The following is a 27,644-nucleotide window of genomic DNA, read 5'->3' as shown; positions in this document are numbered from 1 at the left end:
GATTAAAAATATACATAATTCTGAAATGATCAATACAATCATTATTAGGTGTTGACTCTTTTACAGATTGCAGATCATTCCTTACTGATTATATTCAAACAATTTGCTCGTGCCCTTTTACTCATCAGCGTATGGGAAAACTTTCTGTTTCTCAAACCTCAATATAGCTATTGTCAGCAAATCTTGAATATACTGTAGTTACAGTCATAAAGTCATAGTGATGTACAGCATGGAAACAGACCCTTCAGTCCAATTCATCCATGCTGACCAATTTTCCGAACCTAATTTAGTCCCATTTGCCAGCATTTGGCCAATATCCCTCTGAACACTTCCTATTCATATGCCCATCCAGTTGCTTTTAAAATGCTGTAGTTGTACCAGTCTCCACCACTTCATCTGGTAGCTTATTCCACAGATGCACCACCCTCTGCATGAAAAAGTTGTCCCTTAGGTTCTTTTTATATCTTTCCCCTTTCACTCTAAACCTATGCCCTCTAGTTCTGGACCCCCCCCCCCCCCCAACCCCAGGGAAAAGCCCTTGTCCTATCCATGCCCCTCATGATTTTATAAATCTCTAATAAGGTTACCCCTCAGTCTCCAATGCTCCAGGGAAAACAGCCCCAGCCTATTCAGCCTCTCCTTGTTGCTCAAATCCTCCAAACCTGGCAACATTCATTTTACTTTGTTATCACTTCTCAGCAGAAACAGGGGAAGCAGGCAATGGTTTCAAATTCAATTATACTCGATTATAATAGCAATGACACCTTTTCAGAAGGTTTTCAAATTCAATTCACACTTAAAATTCACCAAGTTAGATATGAGAAAATCACATGAGAAAAGATGGAATTATAACAAGCTGTTCATCTAATCTAGACAATTCCTTCCACAGAATATAAATGCCAATTATGCTCCCTAGCCCTTAAAGAAAGTTCACCAAAAGCACACAAAGTTGATCAAAGCTACACCTCTTATTATTCCAATCCAATTAATTGCTTTCCCTAGATGACATTTCTAAGGTCTTAAGAATGCAGAACTACCAATTGCATTGATGTACCTGATGATCTAAGTCTTTAAATCCTATTCTTAAACAGTTTTTTTATCATCACTGAAGGATTTAATTAACCACTTTTTTCTGTGAGTCTGTTTCAAATATCTATTACTGTTGTCAGTGGATAGAAATTCTGTTAATCTCTCGCCTCACTTGAGGCATTTTAATTTCAAACCTATGTCCTCTCGTGCTGCATGCATTCTGCGAAATGAATCAACCTGCTTACATCGACATTATCTGCTCCTCTCAACATTGTAAGGCCTGGATTAGTTTTTCATTTCTGTTGTCTTTTCTCTCACGAAAATAAATTAACTTTTGTGTGAATCTCTTCATAACTTGGACCTAAATAAAAATATTACATCACGTTATACTCACCTGTCACCAATTGTGACATAAAAAGATGTACAAAACCCCTGATAATCCAGTCATCTTTGATACAGGAAAATGCAGACACATTGAGTCAATAGAACCAAAAATAATTGACTGAAATATGAAGTCACTAACGATTCATACATGACTAGAATGCCAGGTCTTAACTTGTGACAAAATATATCTTTAACTTCATTAGTGACAACAGCTTCACAATTACTTTCACTGATACAAATAATAAAATCATTTTGCATCTGCACCTTACTAATGTAAAGAACTTATCTAGATACATCACCATAACATTAGCCATCACAAATTTAGCATGCCAGCTTGCCATCTGGCAACATAAACCGGTGAGAACAGTAAATTTGGTAAGACAATTGCAAATTCTCATTTGTGTATCTAATTAATGATTAATATCCTATGCTTTTTTAGTAGATATTTTTATTGAAAATTTAACATAAATTAACAAGTTAACAAATAAAAAAATCCAAGTACAAACATTGATATACAATTAAATCTTAAATAAATAATAAACAAAATTTATCAAACAAAAAAAAATACCGAGAAAAAAACTCAACTAACTACTAATCTAACCTACAACTAACCAGAGTGTATAATTAAGACTCTTACATTATTCAAATAAGAGAAAAAAAACGACGGATAACACAGAAATTGGGTAGTGAGATACATGCTCGAAATATATTAACATCAAATGTAACAAAACCCATATTTATGCGGGATTCCTCTCCCAAGGGGTCTGGACCAGCCAGGTTTGCCATCTCAATTAAATAAAAGCCCTTGTTAGGATGGCCGAAATATCTGTATTTATATAATTAAAGAAGGGCTGCCATATTTTATGGAATAATGCAGTCTTTTGGTGCACCATATTTGTAAGGAAGTCAAGGGGAATACATTCCATAATTAATCTGTGCCAATTTGAAAGTCCAGGGGGGCCCTCAGCCACCCAGTTCACCAAGATATATTTCCTTGCACAGAAAGAGAGAATAGAAAATAATCTCTTCCCGTACATGTCCAGGGAGGGAAAGTTCGAAAAGCCCAAAAGGAGAGATACAGGGTCCACTTTAATTTCCGTTCCTAAAATTTCTGTCAGGGTACTTGCTACTTTAGTCCAATATCTACGGATCTTATATCAGGTCCATAGGCAATGTACAAGAGTGCCCACCTCTATTTTGCATTTGGGACACATTGGAGATGCTCCTGCTTTAAATTTTGCCAATCGGTCTGGTGCTATATGGGCCCTATAAAGTATCTTCAACTGAATGGCCTGAATTCTGTTGCAGATCGTGATTCCTCAAATGTCATTCCACATTTCTATAGAGATTTCCAGTCCCAAATCCTGATCCTGCGTTTTAAGCAGATTGTCCATATCTCCCGATACTTCATCACGTAATAAATGATAAATAGTACTGACGGAAGATACCCCCATTGGCCATAGCACTCTAATGTTCTCTATGTAGTCTCGAATTTGGAAGTATCGAAAGAGGTCTCCATTAGGTCATCCAAACTTCTGACGCAGTTGTTCAAAAGACATCAGGGCCCCTTCTTTAAACAGATCCCCTAAACATGAGATACCCCTGGATCTCCAGAGTTTGAAAGTAACATCTGTATGCCCAGGTTGAAATCCCCATGGTCCCACTAACGGAGCATAGGGGGATGTTTTATGTGGGTTGCCCTCATTTTGCCGCATTATATTCCAAGCTTTAATTGTATTTAGTATTACAGGGTTTTTACAGTGATCCGTAATGATTTTCCTCTTGTCTGAAAATAAAAGGTTAATAAGTGGGCATTTTACTTGAGAAACCTCAATGTCCAGCCAGATTGATTGCGGGTCAGACAAGACCCAATTAGCGATGTAACTTAATAGGGAACTTAACTGATATTTCCTAAAATCTGGGAAGTCCAATCCTCCCCTTGCCCATGGAAGCTGTAGCTTCTTCAGCTGAATGAGGGGCTGCCTATGATTCCAGATAAAGGAACCCAACCAGCCATATAATTTACGTAGTACCAGCCTTGGCAGCATCACCGGAAGCATTCTCATAGGGTATAGGAGACGGGGCAGGACATTCATTTTAATTAGTGCTATTCGACCCAACCAGGAAATTGGAAGGTTTCCCCATCGCTGGAGGTCCTGCCTTATCCTTTCCAGTAAATGCACAACGTTAGCCTTGTATAACTGACCAAATATTGGGGTAATAAAAAAGCCTAAATATAAGAAATCCTCCAGGTACCACAGAAAGGAAAAGTGGGATCCGTCCAATAAGTGGGATATACTAGCAGGGCCACCCATTGGCATAGCCTCCGACTTTGAGAAATTAATTTTGTAGCCTGAAAATACACTAATTGTATTAATAACTTGGATTACGTGAGGCACGGACATCAAAGGATTACTGAAAAATAGAAGAACACCATCTGCATAAAGGGTCATTTTATGTTTACCCATACCAATCTTCGGGGCCGTTATATGAGGGTCAGCTCGTATAGCTTCTGTGAGTGGCTCAATTATTAGCATAAATAGCAATGGCGAGAGAGGACATCCCTGACGGCAGCCCCTACCCACACTGAAGCTATCTGAGCCTAATCCATTGGTAACCACAACTGCTTTGGGATTACTATATATTGCTGGGACCCATTTGGTAAACACCTTTCCAACGCCAAACCTTTCCAATGTGTAAAACAAATATGACCATTCAACCCTGGTGAATGCCTTTTCCGCGTCTAATGAAACTACTACTCCTGGTATCTTTCCCTGATGACAGGCTTGAATCACATTCAAAACCCTTCTAACATTATTGGATGATCTACGGCCCTTAATAAACCCCGTCTGATCCTCCTTTATGATATGTGGCAATATCCTTTCTAGCCTCAATGCTAACATTTTAGAGAGGATTTTAAAATCTACATTTAGCAAGGATATTGGTCTGTATGACGCGCAATCTTCTGGATCCTTTCCTTTTTTAAGAATAGGAGAGATATTTGCCTCTTTCAGCGAAGGAGGGAGACAGCCCTGACTATACGAATAGTTATACATGTCCATAAGTGGACCAGCCAATATTCCTGTAAATTCTTTATAGAATTCAGCTTGAAAGGCATCTGGGCCGGGTGCCTTACAGCTCTGAAGTATTTCTTGGATTGTTAGGGGAGCATTCAAGGCTGATACCTGTTCTGGAGTTAGGTTTGGCAGCATCCAAGGAGCAGGAGAATCGACGTTTCGGGCATAAGCCCTTCTCGTCGATTCTCCTGCTCCTTGGATGCTGCCTGATCTGCTGTGCTTTTCCAGCAACATATTTTTCAGCTCCGATCTCCAGCACCTGCAGTCCTCACTTTCTCCCGGAGTTAGGTCCGGAAAGGTCAGGTTTTAAAAAAAATGACTGCATCCTACTAGTCCTGTCTTCGCAATCCTGCGATTTATATAAATCAGAATAAAAATTTCTAAAGATTGCGTTAATCCTTTTATGATCATGAATCAGAATACCCATACTTTCCTTGATAGACGTGATAGTTTGAGGGGCCTTCTTTTCCTTTGCGAGAAATACTAAGTATCTACTTGGTTTATCGCCAAATTCATATAACCTTTGTTTTGCAAATAATATTCCCCTCTTAGCTGTTTGGTAAGCGTGATGTGTAGAGCTGTTCTCAGGGCCGTAATCCTTTGTAATTTGATAATAGAAGGTCTGTCAGCATATGCTTTTTCAGCTGCTTTTAAGCGAGCTTCGAGCAGACCCTGTTGTTCTCCCTTTAATTTTTTCTGGGTCACTGAGTATGAGATGATCAAACCTCGTGCGTAAGCTTTGATGGTCTCCCACATCATTGATGGGTTGCTAGCCGTACCTGAATTAATTTCTAAAAAAGGTTTAAATTCTTGAGAGAAGTACTTTACAAATTTACTATCTTTCATCAAGAAGGGGTCCATACACAAATGCCAGGGGGATGTCTCATTGTTCCTCATCTTGATTTCCAGATATACAGCAGCGTGATCGGAAATTGCTATACTGCCTATTTTACAGGATAATAAGGAATTTTTAAAAATCGAGGGGGCAAAAAACATATCAATTCTGGTATGACATTTATGTGGATTGGAGTAAAAAGAAAAATCTCTGCCCTGCAGGTGAAGGCATCTCCATACATCTACTTGTCCTAATTCTTTGTTCAAATCCACCAATTGTCTAGATCTGGGAGATACTCCTGCAGTACTCTTGGGAATCCTATCTATTTCCACATCCATAATACAGTTAAAGTCTCCCTCTATAATTGTATGACGAGCATCGAAAGCCATCAATTTTGAGAAGGTTTCTGTTATAAATTTAAAAGGATGTGCCGGGGGGCAATACAAATTTAAAATCCCATATTCTTCTACATTTATAAGGATTTTAATCTGAATATATTGTCCAGATTCGTCTTTTATCTGACTTAGGATTTTGAAAGGGAAATTCTTCCGAATAAGAATAACAACTTCCCTGCTTTTTGAGCTAAAAGAAGAAAAAAAGGCCTGATCAAATCCACCCTGTCGTAATTTCAAGTGTTCTTTATCCAGTAAGCGTGTCTCCTGTAGGATAGCTATATCAACCCTTTCTTTCTTGAGGTTTGATAATATTTTCTTCCTTTTGACTGGCGAATTACTCCCCTTGACATTCCAGGTGCACCACTTAACCGACTGATCAACCATAATCGTCCGGGCAAATCCGAGACCCCTCGGGAGGGGAAACCCTATCCAGAACATCCCGAGCATAGGGCATATAAAATTCACAAAAATAAAGGCTCTTTAATACACTCACAACAGTATAATAAAAAACTATTTTGAAATAAAAAAATATTAGATTAGATTAGATTACTTTGATTAGATTACTTACAGTGTGGAAACAGGCCCTTCGGCCCAACAAGTCCACACCGCCCCGCCGAAGTGTAACCCACCCATACCCCTACATCTACATCTACATCTACCCCTTACCTAACACTACGGGCAATTTAGCGTGGCCAATTCACCTAACCTGCACATCTTTGGAATGTGGGAGGAAACCGGAGCACCCGGAGGAAACCCACGCAGACACGGGGAGAACGTGCAAACTCCACACAGTCAGTCGCCTGAGGCGGGAATTGAACCCGGGTCTCCGGCGCTGCGAGGCAGCAGTGCTAACCAAATATAAAACGTATTTAAATGGAGATTTTCCCCCTTGTTCCCAAGGGGTATCACTTCCTTTCCAACAGTCCATCATATCCTCTCCCAACCAGTGCCCCACCCTTGACCCAGGTGCTCCTCAATAGGATGAAGAAAATTCAAATATACTACAGAGCTAGAGTTAACAGCGAGCACCCTACCACCACCCCTCCCCCAACCACACCAACACCTGTTTATATTTTGTAATGTTAATACCATGTATAAACATTTTTAACTATAAAATTATAGCCTCAACAAGTAATAATTAAATATCATAATACAAAATAAGAGGGGAAAACAACCCCGCTCCTAAAGACAGAGATAAAATAGGATAAGGTAACTACCTCCCCCCACCAACATTAACTAGACCCCCCTGGCCGATGTACATAAATCAAATTTTAAAAAAGGGGGTAGAAAATCGCAAAGTAGAGAACAAATGAATAAATCCCTCTCCGCACCCCCCAAGATAATATTAAACAGTCAGGTAAAAAAACCGGATTAATATATAAAAAAAGGGATGTAAACCGGAGTGGGGGGAAAGCAAAACAACATCAATTAACTCTTACAATTTATCAAAGAGAGGCCAAAAATTCCTTGGCCTTTTCCAGCGATCCGAAGTATACACAGACCCTTCATGGTTAAAGCGTAGCGTCGCTGGGTAGCGCAAGGAATACTGAATATCTAAATCCCATAAACACTTCTTCGCTTCATCAAACGCCTTCCTTTTTCGGACCAGAGCTGGGAAAAAGTCCTGGAATAACATGATCTTGGATCCTTTATGGATCATGGCTTGGGAATCTTTTCCAAGATTTCTGGAGGCTTCTAAGAGTATCTGCTCTCCTTGCAGCTCTGCAGCCGGAGACCTAGGCGGGCCTCTGGTTCGAGCCGGGCCCGCGTATTGCAACCCGGTAGGCCCATTCCACCCTTACCTGGCCTGATCCAGCCTCCAGATTTAAAAGCTGTGGAAGCCACTGTTCAAGAAACACTGTAAGCTGGCCTTCCTCTTCCTGTTCGGGAAGGCCCAGCAAACGAATATTTTTTCAATGACTTCGATTCACGAGGTCGTCAATGTGATTCTCTAAGGTCCGGACCTGCTGTTCAAGAGTCCGGACCCAATCCACGGTCAATTGTGCTGTAGTTTCGGAGGTCGCGGCTTTTAGCTCCGTTCCTCTGACTCGGCGCTCAATTTCCTTGATGTCTCAGTTGTGCTTTTGTACCGCGGCCGAGAGTGAATCCCATCGACTTCGGGACTCTTCAATGAAAGCGTCGATCTTCGCATCAAGTTTAGAGGTTTTTTCCACAAGGCTCGCCACCGTAGGTAAATCCCCCGGGGTGGCTGCGGACGCCTCTACTGCAGCTGGAGAGGGTGGGGAAGGGGTTCCTGCCTACTGAGAACTGTGGGCTCCCTTCCCTTTAGTCATTTTTACTGGAGATTAAATTGTTTAAATACTAAGCAACTAATTAATTACATTAAGTAGAAACTATTTAAAATGATTTGGTGAGTGTAGTGGGGGCGGGTGACCCACTTTGCCAAAGTCTTGGGAGGAGCACTGTTGACTCAGACTTGCTGGGTCGCCACCATCTTGGATCTCCAACATCCTATTCTTGACTGGCAATGAAGGCAAACAAAATAAATTGTTGTTTAGTTCTGACTACTCCCCAGAAAATAATTGCAACTGGTTTGTCAAAATCAATTCAAACACAGTTTGATTAATAAAGTGATAAAGATCCTGTAGAGTGCAAGGAGAAATCATAACACAAAAATTATTTATTGATTTCAAGTTTATCATTCTATTCAATTTTAAATTCAGTTTCCTACTCTGTCCTTAATTCAATGCATCTTAATTTTATTTCAGAATCATCCATTCAAAGGCTTCACTACTAAATATGTAAACAACTTTTTTTTATTCACTACTAAGACATGGACATCACTGACTGGCCAGTATTTATTGCCTGCCCCTAGTTGTCCTTGAGAAGGTGGCATTTCCCCATCAATTAAGTCTATTCCCTCTAAAAAACATTGTTTTAAGCATGATTACTCTGTTTGAAATGCATAATGGCACTTTCTAATTACTTTACTTCTTTTCTGGTTGTAGTGATAATTTCATCTTTTGTGAAAGACGAAGAAAATAAAGCAGAATTACACTTGAACCCGATGGCAAATCAGTAATCACCCAATGCACTGGTTTGTGTCTTCTGCACCCAGAGTTCAGCCTTTCTTGCACTGACTTCAAGCACTAACTTCACTTGAGACACAATCACTGCAGTTTTCCCTCCAATGCCTTCAGCATCCTGATTTACAAATGCATAGCCATTTACCAATGCCTCAGGTTTGAAGTCCTGGAGCTCTCAACCTGACAGCATTATGAAAGTAACTGGACAACATTGACAAGCAAACAATGCATTAGCAGCTTTTCAGTGGCAATTCAGAGTGGCAATTAATGAGACTTCCAAATCCCATGAATGAATTATTAAAATGACCTTAAAAAAACTAAAGGAACAGTAACTGTCTAATTACAATTCAGTGGCCCACAAAGACTACAGCACTCTTGTTTCTGCAATAAAATCAACCTACTGCTGTTACAAATGGTTGCCTGTAATTACCAAGGACCTGAATCAATTTTAACTGCGACAGAGGATTACCACTTGATTTTGGAACCCGATTTCAGACCTGAAATATGGACATTTTAATGGCCAACTTCTCTGCTCTGTAAAATTTCCCTAGCACATACGTTTAACTAGTTGAGATACAAGTACCCTTTTAAAACCAATACTACATTTAGAATATTCTAATTCTCACTCAATAAAGACATGAAATAATCTTTACTGAAATCAAATATATAGCATTCAAAGTGTAATCCTGTATTCACGGAAGCAACAAGGTCGGAGGTAGGAGGGATATTTAATGAGGTCGGGGGTGCTCGTGGATCTGAATGTTGCCACGATCCAGACTCTGTTGGAAATAAATTCAGAGTGGAAAGGTTTGCGAATAACCTTCCTACCCTGCTGCAGTTGAGGCCTGTCATTGTTCAACTCCAGACTGCTGAAGCTTCTGAGGGTGCAGCCACTAGAATTAACCCAGTGGAAGATGAGCCTGCCAACATTCAGCTTTTCAATGCAACGAAGTCCTGTTGTTTGTTGGCTGGGAGCAGCCTCAGTCACTCAAGCAAAGAAATCAGGTTGGTGGTAGGGAGAGAGATGTTGGATACTGAGAAACATAACCTTATCCTTGTTTCTGACCTACGCTGGCCTCCTCTCCCCTGTGACCTCCCTCAGTTCTGGAAAACACTCCCTAAAATTCACGGTTCTTGTTCCTGGATCCTTGCACTCAAGGTTTGCTCTTCTGGACACAACTGCAACCTCTTACATGGCATTACTTAGCAAGAAGGAGCCTCTGATTGGTAGGCAGGAACTCAGCTTTGGGGAAAATAAGTCCAGAGGAGTGACGTCAGGTATCCTCAGTGATAAATTCAAACCCGACGATGAATTGGAGATCAAAACATGTAGCTTCTCCTTGGCTTTAACTTTATTTAATTGTATAAAAATCTCCTGAATGCCAGAGTCCAGGCTGTTCCTTATTGTATGTGTTGGTATACAAACAATTTACCATTCCCTTTTACCATTAACAATTAAACTGGCTTGGTGCGTACACTCAGAACTGCCTGAATGGCAGAAGATCGTGCCAACTGGCTTTCCATGGAAAATGCAGCTCTGTTACTGCTTCGGTCTCCAGCTGGCATGGGAGACCCATTCTGACCATGGAAAATTGCCCCCAAGATTTCAATAGAGGCCAGTAACATTATTTCATAAAAAGAAGACAAACTACAAGTTATTTAGGGGAGAAGTTGAGCCACAAGATTAAACAGTAAAAAATAGAAGATTTTTAACAGTAAGAATCAAAGCAAAATATCCCAAATAACTTTCCTTAGTCTAAATCCTGAATCAGCATATATTAAAGATGAATTGACATGTAAAAGTGCAACTGCACATTAAATGGCAGATTCTATGGTTTAGCTCATCATTCCATATGCACATGTTTAACAATCACAGTCACAATGTCCTTTAAAACTCTTAGTTCCCCAATAATTTCAACCTGTCCCTGTCTTGGAGCTGGCCTGATCTCCGACCAATTACAGTTCCCACTAACTCGAATTCTATACGCACAGACTTCACCACAAATAACACGCCTGCTGAACCTCCTCAACTCAGTCTGGACGGTATAAACAAACAAATGGTGTTCTCGATATTTTCTTAGCAACTTGTTCAAATGTCGTTAAACACCTCTGGAGCACATGGGACTTGAACCCAATCCCTCTGTTTCAAAGGTAGGTACACTACAACAGCACCTCAAGAGCCACCAGAAACCACCAAATTATTTTCTAATCAACTTGTTCAGAAATATTGTTAAACACCTCTGGAACATGTGGAACTTGAACCCTGGTTTCTTGGTCAGAGATTGAGACATTACCAATGTGCCACAAGAGCCTTAAAAACATAGGCTTCTGTTATGTTCAAGTAAGTGAAACATCTGCAGTGAATCCACTGCAACTAACCATTTTAGATTCACATCTCTTTATATATAATAATCAGGACCTGCTAAGAATTTGTGAAGGTCAGGTCCTTCCTCCAATTTCCCTTTTCAGATTGTGTTTTAAGAGTCCATTTTCAGTGAGGATTTGCCTCCAGTAGTACATAGTTTAAAAGCAGAGATTACATTACCAAAGTTCACTAAGTGTCTCAAGAGAAAGGTGCTAAAATACATATGAGTGATGATTTTTTTAATAACTTTTGTTTCACTGGGGTTATATGTGAGATGGTTCAATAAAGAATTGAATGAGAAGCAGTAGTTCCAAGTACATTTAAGTACCGCATTTTAGAAGACCTTAGAAATTGTCCTTATGAAAAGAAATATGTACGGAATCATTCAAGTGAATGTTTGATGGAATAATAATTTCAAATTTAATTTCAATTTTGATTCTAACAATTTTTGCTCAATCTTCTCCATGGGTGGCCAGAGTATTCAGTGCAATTTGCAAGACAAAATGTGCCTCTTATATGACATTAGAACTACCTGTTAGATAAATCATTTTACCATGAATTAATGCTGGAAGGTTTGTGACTACAGCCGAGCAGTGAACACATTTATTGTTATGAAAGGTTCTTGGAAAAAAAATGCTTGGTTCCCAAAGTCTTCCAGATATCTCTCGATGCAGCTATAGAGCAGAGAACAAACTAATTCATAGTGAACATTCTAATGATAATTCTGCAGTGAAAATGACACACAAAATCTATATTGTTGCTATTAAACACATCCCCTTTTCCAACAATTATATATTAATTTAACTATTATGTTAGCCTTAGTCCTATTCAGTGGCAGATATTTATGGAAATGTTCAATTTCCTAAAGTGTGTTCCAGAGAGGAAGAAAAATTGTGAGAAGTGATTAAAAACATTCATGCCTAAGCAATGAAGTTAATCATAACTCATATGCAAAAAGTAAAGCATAACATATTGCAAAGGCTTATGGCAGACTTGAATACTGGGAAGCTTTTAAAGATCAACAAGTGGCCATGAAAAAAGTAAATAAAAAGAGTATAGGTTAATTATGAAAGAAAACTCGTGCAAAATATAAAAATGGATAACAAAGGCTTTCATAAATATAAAGTAGAAATGCACAGCAGGTCAGGCAGCATCTGAGGAGCAGGAGACGTTTCAGGCATAAGCCCTTCATCAGGAATGCGAAGGGGCAAGGGGGTTGAGAGATAACGGGGGGAGGTGGGGATTGGGCTGGGGGGGAAGATAGCTGGGAAGGCTGCAGGTGAGGGTAATCTTGGGACTGTGACATGAAAGAAGATCTGGGATTCACATATTAATCAATCAAAACCTACATCCAATTCTGCGTTTGAAAGGCTGTGTTGAAAAGGTGGGACATGCAACCGAAGTTGGACTTGCTCAGAGGAAACTGACAGGTACCTTTATCCGAAAGAGCAAAGACAGTTTCGGCTTTCATAACACCAACTGAACTGTATCAATTCAAAGGAGAAATTGAGGACTGCAGATGCTGGAAATCAGAGTCAAGAGTGTGGTGCTGGTCAGCAGGTCAGGCAGCATCTGAGGAGCAGGAGAATTGATGTTTTGGGCAAGTTCAGATGAAGACCTTATACCTGAAATGTTAATTCTCCTGTTCCTTAAATGCTGCCTGACCTGCTGTGCTTTTCCAGCACCATACTCTTAACTCTGGATCAATTTGAAGTCATGCTGTTTGGTATAAAAAATGCACCAGCCACATTTCAAAGACTAACCAATAAAATCATTTTCGGATTATTCAATTGTGTAGTTTATATTGATGATCTTATGATTTATAGTTACACACAGAAGGTACAATTGCAACATTTATCGGGATTATTTGGTCAGCTTTGGGAAGCAGACTTGGTGATAAACCTGGCTAAAAGTGAATTTGCCAAAGCCCAAGTCACCTTACAGGACCATGTTATTGGATGTGGACAAATGGCCCCATGGAATGCAAAAACAAGGTAATTAGAGAGTTTCCCATACCATTGACAAAAAAGAGCAGTCCTATGGTTCCTGGAATTGAGTGGATTTTACAGGAAATTCATAACAAATGTTAGCAGTGGGGCTGCCCTACTTGCTGAATTACTAAATAAAGGCAAGACATTTCAGTGGACAGCAGACTGTCAGAAGGCATTTGACAATCTGAAAGCTGTGTTAACCACTGCCCCAGTGTGAGCCACACTTAATTACGCAAAGCCATTCAAGTGGCTATCAATGTGAGTGATGTGGGAGTCGGTGCTGTGCTCCTGCAGCAGGATGACGAGATGATAAAAAGACCTTTTAAGTGTTTATCCAGGAAATTGAACATTCGGCAGGAGAAATAGTTGACAGTTGAGAAGGAACCTTTGAGCTTGGTGTTGGCATTACAACATATCAACATTTATGTTACGAGTAATGCATCTGAGACAATCATATACACTGACTGTAACCCATTGACATTTGTTCAGAAATGTAAGGACAAATGTCCAGACTGTTTCGATGGAGCTTTTATTACAGCCGTTCAATTTAAGATTTGTACATGTGGCAAGACAAGAAACCATGATTGCCAACACATTGTTTAGACTTGGACAAGAAACAGAGGCACTTGGTGGTAGGAGTAAAACAGACTGAAATAGGATGTAGGCATGCATGTTTGCATGGTTGTCGTCAATGTAATGTATAAGTGTTGTAGTGTACTAACAGTGCAAGATTAAGTGCTTTTAAAATTAATCCATCTATGGACATTGATGGTTTGCTTTTTTTAAAGGGGGGGAGGTGTGATGATGCCTAAGGTTATGTTGTGCTTAGTTTTATTTTGAATAAAGGGGTTGTAAAAGACAGAGGTTCCGATTTGTGTGGGATTAGACCACTTTGTTGCCTCAGGCATTATCTTTTAGCCATCATCAATAATGGAAAAGGGCTTTTCAGTTTGTTTTTTAAAAACACTTCTACAATGAAATCGGAGTGGCCAGTTCTCCAAGTTCAAGGATTTTTCTAGTTTGATATAGTTTTGCCTGGGCAAAAAAAAAAGAGGTTCCATATTTCAGCCAATATCCCTGGCTGATCCTCTCTACAATCTCTCTCTCCTGTAAGAACCTGTATTTGAATTTACCTTTTTGCTAAGGGGCGTGTTTTGGGATGTTGCAGAAAGTTGGAACAGCTCATTGTTAAGTAGTGGGGGATATTGTGTCAGTCGGGTTTTCAAATAGTTGTTACTCTGAATTATGGGTTTTTTTTGCATGTGTTTCATTCAGTAACATGTAAATAAATTCTGCTGTTTTTAAAACGGAGTGGTTTGACCAGCTGCATCACTCCTGGAATGTCCACTTTACACTTGCTTAAAACAACGAGCAAAGTTAGGGTCTGGGCTACCTTCTTTGAGGGGGCCTGGTCCATAACAGTTACCATCAGATTACATTCTTCTGATGTTCTTTTTCTGGTCTCCCAGTCTCAACCCTCGGTAAACCTCAGTTCATTTACAGTTCTGCTCGTTCTATTATGCTCTGCATCAACTCAATTCTATAATTTCTTCCTCAACATATTCATTTCTGTGCTTTTCTTTTACAACCTTTACAAATCCTTCCTCTTTGACTATGCCTTTGGTAACCTTCCACTGACTCCTCATTCGGTCCAGTGCCCTTTAGTCTTGTTGACTTCTGTGTGATTCCTAGAGAGATTTTGAATCATTGAAGCTCCAGAGAAGTACAAATTGTCTGAAACAGATCAAATTAAGCTCTCAGCCTTCACGCATACCAGCAGGGTTTTGCATAAATTACATCACAAATTTTAGATGGATCAGGAATGATTTCCTAAATTCAAAGTCATTATGTGGAACAGATGACTTAGTCAGGATCCATGTTTCAGGTGTCCAGCTTGAAGCAACATATATACATGCAGACATGAGCACATTTAGCCATGTAGACAGATTATATTATCCTTGAAAAAGTGCAAAGCTACAATTATGGAAATATTAGAACCATAGAAATAAGAAAATTCAGGAAAATTAGAAAAGGCTCTGATGGCATCATGTATAAGCAGGAAAATTGGAACAGAGATGAGACTGAAGTAATCTATAACCACGGTGCCTATATGTACAGTAGCGCCTCAACATACAATCAATCCCGTTCACATGCAAATCGGTTTATGAACAGGATTGTACATAAAATTTTGTTTTAACATACATACGATATTCAAGGTACGAACAAAGGTACGAACGCAAAAAGCCCGTGTGCGACCACATGGTTTCATTGTTCTGCTTTGCTACGCGCTTGTTGAACGCAAAAGCCCTCCGTCCCCGCGTGATGTCATTCAGTTCGTCTTTGGCGCGTGCGCTGTGAACAGCCGTCCAAGCATTCTTACACTATCCGAACAATGGGAAAAATTGATTCGGTTCGCGAACCGGATCCTGGAACGGATTAAGTTTGTAAGTCGGGGATCCAAGATGGCGGCGACCCAGCAAGTCTGAGTCTATAGTGCTCCTCCCAAGACTTGGGTAAAGTTGTTCACCCACCCCCACCACACTCACCAAATCATTTATAATACCCGTTTAATTTAATTAGTTCTTTAATATTAAATTTAAACAATCTAATATTGAGAAAAAAGGCCAAAGGGAAGGGAGCCCGCAGCTCTCAGCAGGCAGGACCCCGACCCCCACCCCCACCCTCTCCAGCTGCAGCAGAGGTGTCCACAGCCGCCCTGGGGGACTTACCTACAGTGACAAGCCTTGTAGAAATGATCTCCAAACTGGATGCGAAGATCGACGCTTTTATTGAAGAATCCTGAAATCGATGGGACTCACTCTTAGCCGCGCTGCAGAAGCACGACCGAGACATCCAGGAAATCGAGTGCCAAGTAGGAGGGGCGGAGCTAAAGGCCGTGACCTCCGAAACTACAGCGCAATCGGCCGTGGATCAGGTCCGGACTTTCGAACAGCGAGTTCAGACCTTAGAGATTTACATTGACAACCTCGATAATCGAGGTCGTCGAAAAAATATTCGTTTGCTGGGCCTTCCCGAATGGGAAGAGGAAGGCCAGCTTACAGCGTTTCTCGATCAGTGGCTGCCACAGATTTTAAATCTGGAGGCTGGATCAGGTCAGGTAAGGGTAGAATGGGCCTACCGGGTCGCAATACACGGACCCAGCTCAAACCAGCGCTCACGCCCGGTCCTGTTCTGGCTGCAGAGCTATAGGGAGAGGCAGATACTCCTAGAAGCTTCTGGAAATCTTGGAAAAGACCCCCAAGTTATGATCTATAAAGGATCCAAGATCATGTTATTCCAGGACTTTTCTCCAGTTCTGGTCCAAAAGAGGAAGGTATTCGACGAGGCGAAGAAGCGTTTAAGGGACTTAAATATTCAGTCCTCCTTATGCTACCCAGCGACGCTACGCTTTAACCATGAAGGATCCGTGTATAACTTCGGATCACCAGAAAAGGCTAAGGAATTCTTGGACTCTCTTAGATAAACTGTAAGAGATAATGGATGTTGGTTTGCCTTCCCCTCCGCTTTGGTTTATATCCCCCCACTTTTTTTTCTTTTTTCTTAACTTACTGTTTAATATTATCATGGGGGGTGGGGAGAGGGATTTGATTTTCTCCCCCCCCCTTGGGGTTATTTTCTTTCATTATTTTATGTATATATGTGGGTATATATTTTATTCTATTTTACCTCTGTCTTTAGGAGCGGGGTTGTTTCTCCCTTGTTATTTTGTATTATTATACTTAATTATTATTTGTTGAGGTTGTAATTTTATAGTTATATGTTTATATATGGTATTAATATTACCAAATGTATCCAAGTGTTGGTATGGGTGGGGATAGGGTGCTCACTGTTAACTCTAGCTTTGTATTATATCTGAATTCTCCTCATCCTATTGAGGAGCGCTTGGGTCAAGGGTGGGGCATTGGTTTGGAGAGGATATGATGGACTTTTGGAGAGGAAGTGACACCCCCTGGGAACAAGGGGGAAAATCTCCACTTAGATACGTTTTATATTTTTTTAAATTTAGAAATAGTTTTTTATTATACTGTTGTGAGTGTATTAGAGAGCCTTTATTTTTGTAAATTTTATATGCTCTATGCTCGGGATGTTCGGGGATAGGGTTTCCCCTCCCGAGGGGTCTCGGATTTGCCCAGATGATTATGGTTGATCAGTCGGTTAAGTGGTGCACCTGGAATGTCAAGGGGAGTAATTCGCCAGTCAAAAGGAAGAAAATATTATCAAATCTTAAGAAAGAAAGAGTTGACATAGCTCTCCTACAGGAGACACACCTGTCGGATAAAGAACACTTGAAATTATGACAGGGTGGATTTGATCAGGCCTTTTTTTCTTCTTTTAGCTCAAAAAGCAGGGGAGTTGTTATTCTTGTTCGGAAGAATTTCCCTTTCAAAATCCTAAATCAGATAAAAGACGAATCTGGACGATATATTTTGATTAAAGCCCTCATAAATGGAGAGAAATGTGGGATTTCAAATTTGTACTGCCCCCCGGCACACCCCTTTAAATTTATAACGGAAGCCTTTTCAAAATTGATGGCTCTTGGTGCCAGTCATACAATTATAGGGGGAGACTTTAATTGTATTATGGATCCGGAAATAGTTAGGATTCCCAAGAGTACTGCAGGAGTATCTCCCAGATCTAGACAATTGGTGGATCTGAACAAAGAATTAGGATTAGTGGATGTATGGAGATGTCTTCATCCACAGGGCAGAGATTTTTCTTTCTACTCCAATCCACATAAATGTCATACCAGAATTGATATGTTTTTTGCCCCCTCAATTTTATAAAATTCCATATCATCCTGTAAAATAGGTAGTACAGCAATTTCCGACAACGCTGCTGTATATATGGAAATTAAGGCGAGGAACAATGGGACATCCCCCTGGCATTGGTGTATGGACCCCTTCCTCATGAAAGATAGTAAATTTGTAAAGTACTTTTCTCAAGAATTTAAAACTTTTTTAGAAATTATTTCAGGTACGGCTAGCAACCCATCAGTGATGTGGGAGACCATCAAAGCTTACACGCGAGGTTTGATCATCTCCTACTCAGCGACCCAGAAAAAATTAAAGGGAGAACAACAGCGTCTGCTTGAAGCTCGCTTAAAAGCAGCTGAAACAGCATACACTGATAGACGTTCTATTATTAAATTGCAAAGGATTACGGCTCTTAGGACAGCTCTAAACACTACGCTTACTCAAACGGCTAAGAGGGAAATATTATTTGCAAAACAAAGGTTATGTGAATAAGGTGACAAACCGGGTAGATACTTAGCATTTCTTGCAAAGAAAAAAAGGCCCCTCAGACTATTACGTCTATCATGGAAAGTACGGGTATTTTGACTCATGATCATAAAAAGATTAATGCGATCTTTAGAGAATTTTATTCTGAGTTATATAAATCGCAGGATTGTGAAAATAGGACTAGGAGGATGCAGTCATTTAAAAAAAATTTGACCTTTCCGGGCCTAATTCCGGAACAGGTATTGGTCCTAAATGCTCCTCTAACAGTCCAAGAAATACTTGATGCAATCAGGCAACTTCAGAGCAGTAACGCACCAGGCCCAGATGGTTTTCAAGCTGAATTCTATAAAGAATTTACAGGAATATTGGCTGGTCCACTTATGGACATGTATAACTATGCATATAGTCAGGGCTGTCTCCCGCCTTCGCTGAAAGAGGCAAATATCTCTCTTATCCTTAAAAAAGGAAAGGATCCAGAAGATTGTACGTCATACAGACCAATGTCCTTGTTAAATGTAGATTTTAAAATTCTTTCTAAAACGTTAGCACTGAGACTAGAAAACGTACTGCCACATATTATAAAGGAGGATCAGACGGGGTTTATTAAGGGCCATAGATCATCCAATAATATTAGAAGGGTTTTGAATATGATTCAAGCCTGTCATCAGGGAAAGATACCAGGAGTAGTAGTTTCATTAGACGCGGAAAAGGCATTTGATAGGGTTGAATGGTCATATTTGTTTTACACATTGGAAAGGTTTGGCGTTGGACAGGTGTTTACCAAATGGGTCTCAACATTGTATAGTGATCCCAAAGCAGTTGTGGTTACCAATGGATTAGGTTCGGATAGCTTCAGTGTGGGTAGAGGCTGCCGTCAGGGATATCCTCTCTCGCCATTGTTATTTACGCTAATAATTGAACCACTAGCAGAAGCTATACGGGCTGATCCTAATATAACGGCCCCAAGGATTGGTACAGGTAAACATAAAATTACCCTTTATGCAGATGATGTTCTTTTATTTCTCAGTAATCCTCTGATGGCCGTACCTCGCCTAATCCAAGTTATTAATACATTTAGCGCATTCTCAGGCTATAAAATTTATTTTTCAAAATCGGAGGCTATGCCAATGGGTGGTCTTGCTATGACACCCCACTTAGTGGACGGATCCCTTTTTCCTTTTCGTTGGTCCCTAGAGGGCTTCTTATATTTAGGCATTTTTATTACTCCAGTATTTGGTCAGTTGTACAAGGCAAATTTTGTGCATTTACTGGAAGGGATAAGGCAGGACCTCCAGCGATGGGGAGACCTTCCAATTTCCTGGTTGGGTAGAATAGCACTAATTAAAATGAATGTCCTGCCCCGTCTCCTATATCCTATGAGAATGCTTCTCGTGATGCTGCCGAGGATGGCTCTACGTAAATTATATGGCTGGCTGGGTTCCTTTATCTGGAATCATAGACGGCCCCTCATTAAGCTGAAGAAGCTACAGCTTCCACAGACAAGGGGAGGATTGGACTTCCCAGATTTTAGGAAATATCAGTTAAGTTCCTTATTAAATTACACAGCTGATTGGGTCTTGTCTGATCCACAATCAATCTGGTTGGACATCGAGGCCTCTCAAGTAAAATATCCACTTATTAACCTTTTATTTTCAGACAAGAGGAAAATCATTACAGATCACTGTAAAAACCCTATAATACTCAACACAATTAAGGCTTGGAATATAATGCGGCAAAATGAGGGCAGTTCACATAAAACATCCCCCTATGCACTGATAGTGGGAGCATGGGGATTCCAACCGGGGTTTACAGATGCCACTTTTAAACTCTGGAGATCTAGGGGTATCTCATGTCTAGGGGACCTATTTAAGGATGGGGTCCTGATGTCTTTTGAACAGCTGCGTCAGAAATTCGGATTATCTAATGGAGACCTCTTTTGATACTTCCAAATTCGAGACTCTATACAGAAGAAAACTACGTTATTAGATAGCCTTTATAAATCAGATAGAGAATGTAGTGTCCTACGACCAGTGGGGGTATCTTCCGTCAGTACTATTTATCATTTACTACATGATGAATTATCGGGAGATATTGACAATCTGCTTAAAACATGGGATCAGGATTTGGGACTAGAAATCTCTCTAGAAACGTGGAATAATATTTGGGAAAATGCTAGAAGAATTACTATCTGTAACAGAACCCAGGCTATCCAGCTGAAGATACTTCATAGGGCCCATATAGCACTGGTTCGATTGGCAAAATTTAAGGCAGGAGCATCTCCAATGTGTCCCAAATGCAAAATAGAGGTGGGCACTCTTGTACATTGTCTATGGACCTGATATAAGACCCGTAGATATTGGACTAAAGTAGCAAGTACCCTGACCGAAATTTTAGGAACGGAAATTAAAGTGGACCCTGTATCTCTCCTTTTGGGTTTTTCGAACTTTCCCTCCCTGGACATGTACGGGAAGAGACTATTTTCAATTCTCTCTTTCTGTGCAAGGAAAAATATTTTGGTGAACTGGGTGGCTGAGGGCCCCCCTGGACTTTCAAATTGGCACAGATTGATTATGGAATGTATTCCCCTTGATTTCCTTACAAATATGGTGCACCGAAATACCGAATTATTTTATAAAATATGGCAGCCCTTCTTGAATTACATAAATACAGATATTTCAGCTATCCTAACAAGGGCTTTTATTTAATTGAGATTACAAACCTGGCTGGTCCGGGGCCCCTTAGGGGAGGAATCCCGCACGAATACGTGTTTTATTACATCTGATGTTAACACATTCCGAGCATGTAAGAGATTTAAATATACACTCTGGTTAGTTGTAGGTTAGATTAGTAGACAGTTGAGTTTTGTTTTTTTTTCTTTTTCAGTTTTTTTTTCTTTTGTTAAATTTTGGCTATTGTATATTTGATTTAATTGTATATCAATGTTTGTATATGAGAGTTTTGTTTATTTTTGTAAACTTGTAAAAATGTTAAATTTCTAATAAAAATATCTATAAAAAAGTTTGTAAGTCAAGGCACTACTGTATTTATACACAAACCATTCATTTGATCTTTCACTCTGCAAAAAAAAACTACGTTCCATTACATTGCTAGTGCACACTTGATAGCAGAGGACAACAACATGAATTAAAACTTGACAAGCTAGATGTTGCCAAAGTTCGAGATTGCCATGAAATATTCAGGAAGTAAAAATCAATCTCTGGGAAACTACAGTAATAGATTGAATATTCACAGGCACAATGAAAAACACAATGTGTTTTTTTCATTTGTATTGATCAATTCAAGCGTATTAATGCTTGTTCATCGTTAAGCACTGGAAATGGAAATGACACCTCCAGTATTATTTCAAATCAGATTTGGCAAACTGAATACAGGTATAAGGAAGCTGTAACCTACAGTCCAGGTGCTAAGACTTTGAATGAACTTGGAAAAGACAAAGAAAAAAAAACAGAATCCAGCACCGAGAATGTTGTTTGGGATATGTCTTGCACTAATTGGGAATTTACACTGAGTAGGCACAAAGGCCAAGTAACACATTGCAAATTACAGGATTGCAGCCGTTTAGAACAGAAGGAAAATGATTTGCATTTTATATCCATAAGATAGCCTAACATACTTTACAATGAACTACTACTCTTTTGAAGTCTGGTCATTTTCGTTTTGTAGTCATATACAACAACCACCAATTTAGCACAAAGGAGCTTCCACAGACAGCATTAACCTAAATGGCAAACTTGTCATTTTTTGGTACTGCTGCATGAACATCAGAATAAATTCCAATTGTTTTTCAAATAGTTTCAAAGAATTATCCAAAGAAGGACAGAATAGTTATGTCTGTGTTAGTGTGTTCTCTTTCAGCAAGAACAATTGTATTAATTCCATTACCACTCTTTCCTTGTCATTCTAATTTTTTTCTCTGTCTTCAATGAACTATATAAATACCTTTTGAAGATATCTCAGCTAAATCACCCCACTATCAGGCAGTAGATTCCAGGTCTTTACCATTCAGTCCTCAAAAAACAATCTATCTCAAATTGCCATTGCTTCATCAGCCAATCACCTTAAACTGGTTGTCTGTGATTCTTCATCTTTCCTTTATGATTTTGAACAATTTCCTCAAACTTCCTCTTAATCTCCTCTTTAATTTTTGAGGAGAACCATTTTAACTTCTCCAATATATTCACACAACTGAAGCTCCTCAGCCATGGGACCAATCTTGCACATATTTTCTGCGTACTCTCTCATCTCTTTGCCTCCTTCCTGAAGGGTGGTGTTCAGAGCTGGAGAAAATACTCCATTTGAAGGTCTACTGGTGTTTCATACAGGTTTATCATAAACTCCTTACTTTTATACTCTATGTATCCGTTTATCATTCCATGGATCCGATATGCTTTATTTCCTGTTTTCTCATCCTGTCCGCCTGCTTTAGGATTTGTAAATGTATGCTCGAGGACTCTCTGCTAATGCAGTTCTTTTCAAATTGTGCCCCCTGATTTACATTGCCTTTCATTCTTGCTAATGAAGTGAATTATTTAAACTTCTTTCCTTGAAAGTTCATCTTCCTCTTGTCTGCCATTCCATAAGTTTGTCTATACGCTTTTTTGCAGACTAGCACTACCCTCTTCTCCAATCAGAACATTTGCATTTTCCTTTCAGCTTTGTGCCCACCTGACCTTGAAAATTTGACCATAATCTGACAACTTGTCTGAAATATGGCAGGTCTGACAATATAATATTTGTTCTGTGATCCACTGGAGAACTAGACATTGAAGTCTTGGAAAAGGGATTTGTATTTAGAAATTTCTGACTCAGAGGAAAGTCTGCTTTTACCAAGCCATGGGATCATTGCTGCATTCTGTATTTTACTTTCAGAGAAACAGCAAAGCAAAAAAATCATCCATGGATTAGCATAGATAAATGTGTACCAGAAGTTATAGGGTGATTCACTGAAAATGGCTGAAGACCAAAAGCAATGGGAAAACATTTAATATGTTTTTTTAAAAAATTAGGTTTCAATTACTTTTTGGTTGAAGTTGGGGTGATTGACATCACTGCTGAAGTTGTTTTGCCCTCGTTCTTTGAGGTCCCCCTGTTCTACATCAATAGTTCAGCTTGTAATAACCCTCCAAGAAAAAGTATCTTCTCTTAGCATGTCCCATGAACATCATTTTCTATAATATAACCTGAGTTTGAGCTGAATGCATTTTTTTCCAATTTGTGTCCTGTGGATGCGCCCAATCATGATGAATGATAGTGACAGAAGGTAATCTGTGACTCGACCGAACAGAATTGAGAAAAAGAAAATTCAGCACAGTCCTGCAGTGCAATTCTGGGGTTTATTTATTTAGTGCTATGTCATGGATATGTATTCACACACAAAAATCCATTCCACTTGAATAAAAGAATAAAATACTGTGCATGCTGGCAATCTGAAACAAACACAGAATGCTAGAAATGCATCTATGGAAAGTGAAACAGAATTAACCGTTTGAACTAAGTCAATTCTGAAGGCTCATCCTGTACTCCAAACATTCACTCTCCACAAATACTGCTAGACCTGATGAGTTTCTCTCACAATCTCTGTTTCTGTTCCATTCTTCATCTTTTTGCCAGAAAAATATCTATTATCACAGGTAATCTGTCAAAGTGCCTGTAAAAATTGCAATGATCAGCTTGGGCTCCATCTAAAAATACCTTTGCAATTTTTCTTTGTTTTTTTTCCAAGCATTTCAACAAATGTTGAAGACAACAAGATTTCCAGTTCACCAACCAGGGGTTGCGTCAGAAAAATTGTCACGTCTATTTATTTAAATGAGTCACACATTTTTGTTTTTAATTAATGCAGTGGCAAAGCATTATTGTCAGTTTAAACATGACAGTATTATTTTTAAAGCAATCAAAATTAAATAGACACCATCAGTGCAAACAAAATGGCACTGGGAATCTATTCCCATTTATTTCACTTTAATATATCTTTTGCTTTTCCTGTTATAAATTTCAGAATTTCCCAAAGTCTCTTCACAACACTTTACATCAAATGATGACTCTCCCTGTGTTCACAGGAAGTGGGGTTGTTACATTTCCTAAGTGGGCCTGTGGAGGGAGGGGGTAGCAGTTGGGGGTGGTCCAGGGAGTGCTTGCTGCAAACTGTCACTGTTCGTCATGAAATTGCCTCTTGATTTGGATTCCAGATAACTCAGTTAGACATGTGCAGGTGTTGGTATGATTGGTGGAGGGACAGGAGTTGGATGGTAAAGGTGGCATAGGTAAATGAAGGGCTTTTGCCCGAAACGTCGATTTCGAAGCTACTTGGATGCTGCCTGAACTGCTGTGCTCTTCCAGCACCACTAATCCAGAATCTGGTAAAGGTGGCATGCCCATTGGGAGGTGGTGGATATACCTCCTCCTGTTAGGCCAAGTGAAATCCTTATATAGTTAATTAAGAGCTTTAAGGCCCTTTTTCTGCTGCCACTGACATGTTCTCAGTGGCAGATGGGAATTTTGTCATGTGTAAAGATCGACAAGAGTACCAGTGGTGGCTTCCTTGTGGGTTCCAGTGGAAAGACTGGGGTAGGGTTTCTTGATTAAGCACCCTTGAAGCACACAAAAGACTCCACGCCAACAGCATGGGCCATCCCAACTGAAAGGTACTTGCCTTATTCTCATGAACAAACCCTACTCCCAGTTTGCTAGAGCCTGTTTGACTGATCCCATTGGGCTTGCACCAACCTATCTCCAATTCCAGGCCCTCCTCTGTAATAGTTGCTCCTGATCGGTGACTGGAGCCGTCCTTGCAATGATTACCACACTCAGCTATAAGCCAACAGATTTTGAAGGCTCTTTTCTTTGGAAGGATATCCTAAGTACAGATGATGGACTGCATGGTGAAGGCAAAATGCAGTCAGGGCTTCCAGACCCCCAGCTTTCCAGCTGATGGACGGGGCCACCAATGACCTGCCTAATTCCAGCCCATGAATCAACCAATTAAAAAAATGGTCAGAGCAAAAAATGGTCACATGCTGACTACTTTAGAACTTGCCAGGGTTTGTTTTCCATGGAAAACACATTAGGCAAGGCAAGCTCGAAAGACTATACACCTCAACCAATTTTTGACCTAGCGTTTTAAGTTAAAATTACACCTGCTTTTGGTTTTAAATTTTTTACTCTCTCAAATAAAGACATCAACTCACGCAGGGAAGCACTTCGACAGATCTCAGTGGTCTACTGTGTACTGTCTCTTGTGTACAGTTGAGATTGTGGTCCAATGAGTGGTTCAAAGAATTGGTGGTTTGATGCATTTACAGAGACTAATCTTATGAATGAAGACTCACATGGAAGCTCTGATGACTTTGGACTCCCTGAGAATTACAAACATTGCAAGAAGCACAACAACAGCCAAAGATTCCTGGTTACAAAAGACATTCTGATGAACCCAAACTGACTATACGATTGGTAAACTTCCCTTTTCCTACTATGAATCTGTCATCATCTATAGAGCCTTCCATATGCATTTGTTGAGATAATTTTCAATCATGTAACCTTACGACAATTGCTTCTAATAATTTTAATTCCCTCATTCTTTTTTGCACAGCTGATTAATATGTGCCTTCTTGTATACGTGTATTTTTCTTACTATTATACTTTCCTTAATGTCTGCTTGTATTGCTTAAACCTAATGTAGTGCTTCCCATGTTCTACCCCAGCGCAGAAATCTTGCTAAAACAGTGGCGCCATTGCGGCTGAGACAGTCCTTCACAAACGACAGCTAAATCCTAAGAAGAACCGATTACAGACTGTACCCTTTATATTAGAACATAAGCAACTGGGCCGTGCTTTCAGACCATTATATGTAAATCCTCGAGGCAACTGGGAAGAAAGTCTGTATATGCAAAATCTTGTCAATCATTCTTTGTCACTCCTGGGTACTTTCCCTAAATGGTTTCCAGATAGATTCTGGATTAGTGGTGCTGGAAGAGCACAGCAGTTCAGGCAGCATCCGAGGAACAGTAAAATCGACGTTTCGGGCAAAAGCGCATCATCAGGCTTTTGCCCGAAACATCGATTTTACTGCTCCTCGGATGCTGCCTGAACTGCTGTGCTTTTCCAGCACCACTAATCCAGAATCTGGTTTCCAGCATCTGCAGTCATTGTTTTTACCTGGTTTCCAGACAGAGACATGTTTCTAACAGGAATTCCATTCTGCCTTCGCCATTGAGAAATAAATGGCAACCCCTTCAGCGAATGCCATAAATTCAAAGAGCAAAACATGTGGCAAAAATAGAAACATGTCCAGAAAATATCTTAAAACTAATGAAATAAATATAAGCTGTTAACAACAGCATCCAAGTACGCTTGTCCCTTCAAACTTTTCTGTTTTCAAGGAGGTAATAAAATGAGCTAACATCGGTTTATTATTCAATATACCACAGTGGAAGATGGGATCTATTCAGGTTGGAAAATCAGGTAAGTTTGAAAGTGAGTGGAGTTCCTGTGTAACTAGGTAAAAACAAGGGCTGCAGATGCTGGAAACCAGAGTCTAGACTAGAGTGGTGCTGGAAAAGCACAGCATCCGAGGAGCAGGAAAATCGACGTTTCGGGCAAAAGCCCTTCATCAGGAATAGAGGCAGAGAGCCTGAAGGGTGGAGAGATAAATGAGAGGGGGGTGGGGGTGGGGAGAAAGTAGCATAGAGTACAATAGGTGAATGGGGTGGGGATGGAGGTGATAGGTCAGGGAGGAGGGTGGGGGAAGGTAGCAAAGAGTACAATGGGTGAATGGGGGTGGGGATGAAGGTGGTAGTTCAGAGAGGAGGGTGGAGTGGATAGGTGGAAAGGAAGATAGGCAGGTAGGACAAGTCATGGGGACAGTGCTGAGCTGGAAGTTTGGAGCTGGGGTGAGGTGGGGGGAGGGGAAATGAGGAAACTGGTGAAGTCCACATTGATGCCCTGCGGTTGAAGTTTTCCAAGGCGGAAGATGAGGCGTTCTTCCTCCAGGCGTCGGGTGGTGAGGGAGCGGCGGAGAAGGACACCCAGGACCTCCATGTCCTCGGCTGAGTGGGAGTTGAAATGTTGGGCCACAAGGCGGTGTGGTTGATTGGTGTGGGTGTCCCAGAGATGTTCCCTAAAGCACTCTGCTAGGAGGCGTCTGGTCTCCCCAATGTAGAGGAGACCGCATCGACAGCAACGGATACAATAAATTATATTGATGGATGTGCAGGTAAAACTTTGATGGATGTGGAAGGCTC

The 27,644-nt window shown here is 40.2% G+C and overlaps 1 protein-coding gene across 16 annotated transcripts in view; it reads right to left on the bottom strand.

Annotated features, from left to right (window-relative positions):
• Window positions 1-27,644, bottom strand: part of dmd (dystrophin) — a 1,983,813-nt gene that overhangs the window by 484,366 nt on the left and 1,471,803 nt on the right. The window lies entirely within an intron of this gene.

This window comes from Chiloscyllium punctatum, chromosome 15 (assembly GCF_047496795.1).
Source record: "Chiloscyllium punctatum isolate Juve2018m chromosome 15, sChiPun1.3, whole genome shotgun sequence".
NCBI classification, from domain to species: domain Eukaryota; kingdom Metazoa; phylum Chordata; class Chondrichthyes; order Orectolobiformes; family Hemiscylliidae; genus Chiloscyllium; species Chiloscyllium punctatum.
Note: the sequence above shows the minus strand (reverse complement) of the source record. Positions and strands in the feature narration are given on the sequence as shown.